The sequence below is a fragment of the Asparagus officinalis genome, chromosome 10, assembly GCF_001876935.1.
Source record: "Asparagus officinalis chromosome 10, Aspof.V1, whole genome shotgun sequence".
NCBI lineage: Eukaryota > Viridiplantae > Streptophyta > Magnoliopsida > Asparagales > Asparagaceae > Asparagus > Asparagus officinalis.
Genome location: NC_033803.1, coordinates 3690309 through 3695594, shown reverse-complemented (window position 1 = coordinate 3695594; position 5286 = coordinate 3690309). Strand labels below are relative to the sequence as shown.

Sequence of the window (5286 nt, the reverse complement as noted above, 5' to 3'; positions counted from 1 at the left end):
GGGTGAATTGTGGATAGACCCCCTTTACTATCATCAAACAGAACTTTATCCCTGTAATTCTATTGTCGCAGATAGACACTCTGAAAGAGTTTTATTCTCGCAAATAGAACCCCTGAAGCAGTTCTATTGTTGCAGATGGACTCCCTGAGTGAAAACCTATTGTTGCAATAGACCCCTGAAAAGAGTCAAAAAATTTCACTTAGGGGCCTATCTGGAACAATAGAACAATAGGGGTAGTAGTTTATTAATTTGATGATAGTACAAGAGGTCTATCCACTATTAAGCTGTTTTTAGTGTATGAGGTAAACAATTTCCACATTGCTACCATATATAATATGAACTTCCTACTTCGCATTTGTAGATTTGTTATTTTTGATATTTGTGAATAAGGGCTATTCTATGAAGCTCATGTTTAGTTTATTGAAGAAGCATCTAGATTAAGACGGCCTTAACTGATGCTGGTTCTATTTGGTCTCCAGCTTTAGGTATGAATAGTGCATTGTGGAGGCAAGTTCATGACTCAATCTAATTTATTTTTTTAATGCATTGAGTTAAGTTAATTGTTACTTACCTCCCTTAATTCACTTATATTTGTTTATGGCAGACAGCTTCTGAAGTTGATGGGAGATGTTACCAGCAAGGCCTGCAATGGAGCCAAGGGAATAATGAATGTTAATTCATTTGGCACATCCTCATTATTATTATTTTCAGCATAATAATTAGTTCTCTGATTGATTTATTTCTGAGACTATTATGTATGGACCTGAATGCAAATGAATATTCATGCCAGCAATCTTAGTGGGCATATCATAATCTCTTTCGCTTGTTATTCCATCTATGCTGCAGCTTTCTCTGTTGGTTCTGATGGATCATGTTAATATTATTTGTTTCTTTCATTTTCACTATTAACCTAAATTTGGGAATAGAACAAGTGCGACTACTAATTGCCAAGCTGGGGTTAGGGTTGAGCTTCACGGAGATGGGTTGTTGCATTTGGAGTTGGCTAGCTTGGATCATAATCATCTGGTTAGCCTGTCGATAGAGAGACTTTTGAATTGTTATAAGCATTTGACTGGATTCGTGAACAAGAAGGCGTTGAGGGAGCAAGAGGAGAATATGGTAGCTCAGAGTGAGGAGCCGGTGCAACCTGTGCATGTTGATAAATCTTGAGGAGCTTTTGTTTACAGAATCAGGGTTTTCTTGAGAGAGGGAGGTTGAGATTTGGGGAGGGTGATCGAAGGCAATTAGATTGTTTTTTACGCGAATGCAAGCGAAAATCTAACTTTTTTATTGTGGTTGATTTGGATGAGGAGGGTTGTGCCAGAAATGTGTTTTGGGTTGATGCAACATCTAGGGCTGCTTACCAGTATTATAGTGATGTGGTTACGTTGGACACAACGTGTATATCGAATAGGTTTTATTTGCCACTTGCATGTTTTGTTGGTGTGAATCATCATGGCCAGCCTGTGCTATTGGGTTGCGGTTTGCTTTCTGATGAGACTGCGGAAACTTACATTTGGTTGCTGAATGCTGAAGGCTTGGATTGCTTGTATGTTAAAATACATGCTGAATGATTTCAGATTATTGTAAAGGGATACAGAGTGCGGTTGCTGAGGTGCTACCAGGGGTTCATCATCATTTCTGCTTGTTTCAGATAATGAAGAAAGTCCAGAGAATTTGGGTGGGTTGGCCGAGTATAGAGCTATTCACAAGTAATTGCAGAAGGCGGTGTATGACTCATTGAGGATGGATGAGTTTGAGGAGGAATGGAGGAAGATGGTGGAGATATATGCGCTTCAGGGTAATGATTGGTTAAGTTTGTTGTATGAATTTCGGCATTCATGGGTACCAGTCTATTTGCAAGATGCATTTTGGGCAGGTATGTCCACTATTAAATGAAATGAATCTCCTCCACCCTTCTTTGAAGGGCAGTTCATTAGTAATATGAGATGGCTTTACAGAATAAGTATGAAGAGGAACCCCAAGCAGATTTTGACACATTCCATAAAAGGCAGCCTGCAGTGTCGAAGTTTTACATGGCAGAGCAGTTGTCCAAGGCTTACACTATTAACATGTTCAAAAAATTCCCAGACGAGATTGAGGCTATAATGTACTGCCATGATTCGGTTGTCAGCGTGGAGGGGTCAAGTTCTACCTTCGATGTCAAGGAATGTATCTTTCTGGAAGATGGTAAGAGGACGATGAATAAGAACCATGGAGTTCTTTATGATGCTGAAAAAAAAAGGATGTTCGATGCATATGTGGCTCTTTCCAGTTCACGGGTATTCTCTGTAGACATGCTTTGTCAGTGTTCAAACTGCAACAAGTTTATGAGGTTCCATCTCAGTTTGTTTTAGATCGCTGGAAGGAGGACTTGAAGCGCTTGCATGTTATGAACCCACCATCAGAAGATATTGTTGCTAATAATTGTGCGGATCGTTATGATTATTTATCAATGAGATGCCTTCAGCTTCTTGGGGTAGGGGCTTTATTTATCTGATAAGTATCAACTTGCTCTAAAGTCGATTAGGGAAGCAGAGAAGTTTCTTCTGAGTGATACCACGTATGATGACGCATGACCTATGATTACTTTTTGCATAAATAAAGCAAATAAACTAGACAAGGATGGTGTTCAAGGCGTTGACAAGGTAAAATGGAGATGAAGGGAGACGACAGAAAGTAGGAGGCCACCACAAGGAGAAGAGGCTCAGGCGTGGGCGACGATATAATCATCAAAGCAGGATATTTAATTCATTCGCATGATTTAAAATTAGACCTAGTTCAGTTAATTTCCTTTCGCTGCATCAGATTCCACAAGGAATGTCCAAGGTTGGTAATCCGCCGTATCAGTTTCAAGTTGTTCCTGCCATACCATATTTACAACCCAATGTTGGGTCACAACTAGGCAAGAAGCAAATGGTATTTATGCTATCCCATAATTTTATCTTTTCTTGTGTACTCTAATGTACAACATGGATTTGTCTTCATATAAATGACACAACTATATATTGGCAACCAAGCAGCAAGAGGCCCAGTGTTGTTCATATGTTTCTGGTGTGTAATTAGTTGAATACGTAAACCAAGTTTTTTCATTATTTCGGTAATTTTATTGTGAAAAGCTAGAAGCGCGGATGTCATGATTGTGTTTAACAAAACAGCACCTTATTATGTGCTTATTATTTGACAAATTTGAATTACTGCCTTCTTGTTTCCCCAAAAGTAGATGCTGCTTATATTGAACACAGTGCTTCCTTTCTGAAAAATGACTCTTATTTCATGATAGGGTGGTTACGATCCTCAAACACTTGGAAATGGATCGAGCGATGATGCCATGGATCTATCTGCAGATGTACCAGGTCTGACTCTAAGTTAATTTGTATCCAAGTTCTCAGGTGATTTTTTTTTTTAAACCATTGTTATAAGTTTCACAAGGCTGCTATGAACTTTGGGGGATTTTGCTCAAAACTACTGTGAACTATTTTTAAGAAATAAGGTTAATGGAATTTTTTGACAAAACTATTGAGTTTGAGGGCAATTTAAAATTGAGTAACATATGAGGGGGGAAAACCTACGAGTTAGTATTTTAATGTTGTTTTAACAAGAAATTAAACGAAGAGCATTTATGTAAGAGATGTGGCTACATCTTAAATTGGCACTATATAAACATTGGCAAAGTGAAAATTACAAAAACCAGGGTAGGCATTTGCCTAACCTGGAGTACATGTGGCTTTGCTCGGGTACGTAATTAAGGTAAGTTATCGTGTGAGTTTGAGGGCAGTTTGGGTAGTGCTTCACACTTGACATGTTTTTGGAAAAAAAAATTCTTGTATGTATTTTTTTGGGTTAGGGACCTTAAGGTTTGTAATAAGGGTATGTTAAGACATTTTATCCAAGACGTTAACATTGTTAGCAACAATTTTGCCTAGTCCATGGTCATTTTTCTCCAATAAATATATTTTACTGTAGCCTTTTCCCCTTTGAAAGTTCATGGTATCTTTCAAAATATACCCTTTCCTCTTATCAAATTGATAATGGCTTTGTTTCTGTTATTGTGGCTGGTGCGAAGTCAGGTCTTAGCCATAACCAGACGAAGACTGATAAACTCAATGAGGTACGCCAGTGGCACACAGACTCAAATATCCCTGATTGATGCCAGATTCTAGATTATTGGGTGAGCAGGTTACAGGTTATGGCTACAATGTTTCTTCTACTTTGATGATGATGTTGCATACAATTAGAAGCGTTCGCCTTAGCCTAGATGCATACGATTAGAAGCCTGAGCCTAGTTGTCGTATATTTATCTCTATGGTAATAATCCCTCTTTCTAAGTAGCTCAAATATCCTATAAATTTGTTTGAGAAACTTCTGTATCTCATTTTGGTTGTGACTTGCTGTACGTTCTTGACAGGTACGAGGCAGTCGAAAGTAACTAACAACCTATTGAGTTAAGCAAGATTTCCGTATACAAATACTGAGAAGGAACAAAGACACATTCAAGAGTAGGAGAAGAAATTGTGTGTGGGCGCGCGCGCACGCGTGTAAAATGCAATTGGAAGTGTGATTCTTCTAAAAGAGAGTGCTTCTTTTGTAAAAACGAATTAATTTTTATAGACAGGAATAAAAAAACCTGTTGATCCTAAATCAAATGCCCTACCGGCATTCAAAGATCTGTTTCTTTGCCATAATTTGTTATTGGGGAAAAACGTGTTCTCGCATCCTCTTTCTAAAATAAAAAATTTACCACTCTTTTAACTTTCGTTTTAAATTTTGCGCCTCATTACATTGCAGTCTGCTTTGTATCCTGGTGTTTTATTGTGAAAACGTACCTTTTTCCGTTTTAAATTGGTCTGTATGGGTTGATATTGAAAAAAAAAATTCATATTGAAATTTGATTGTTTGCTGCTAAGACCCTGAGTACGAACTTCTCTTCAGCAGTACTAAGTTGCTAGAACTGAATTGGTACAATTTTGAAGCTAGTAATCTGAGATGGTTAAAGACTTAGAAGTTTTTAAGTCAGTGCATACGTCTACTGTAGAGACACCTGGAATTTTTTTCCCCTTCGATAATTCTAACTAAACTATACTCTCCAAACTATTGCTAAGCTACTGCGAACAAACATTTCCCCCCCAAACAATTGACCAGTGGATCTTGAAAGCTTAAACCATTGCTCAAAGAGAGGTATATACACTTCTGGTGTAGAAAAATAGTAAGACTCCGCTCCCAATAATCATCGAAACAAAATATAAGAGGGGAAAAAAGATTATCTGTGAATGGAATTGATCTATT

General features: G+C 37.9%; 1 protein-coding gene and 1 pseudogene across 5 annotated transcripts in view; both read left to right on the top strand.

The window, feature by feature from the left end:
- Window positions 1-834, top strand: part of LOC109825059 (probable polyamine aminopropyl transferase) — a 17694-nt gene extending 16860 nt beyond the window's left edge. Inside the window, exons 9-10 of one of the 5 annotated variants that reach the window (XR_002242884.1) lie at window positions 477-507; window positions 609-834. The gene's annotated coding sequence lies outside the window, so the exon portion shown is untranslated. Of the gene's footprint in view, window positions 1-476; window positions 508-604 lie in introns of those variants that run through there. The other 4 variants (XR_002242883.1, XM_020391765.1, XR_002242886.1 and 1 more) reach the window with 4 other exon arrangements.
- Window positions 910-4732, top strand: LOC109825058 (annotated as a pseudogene).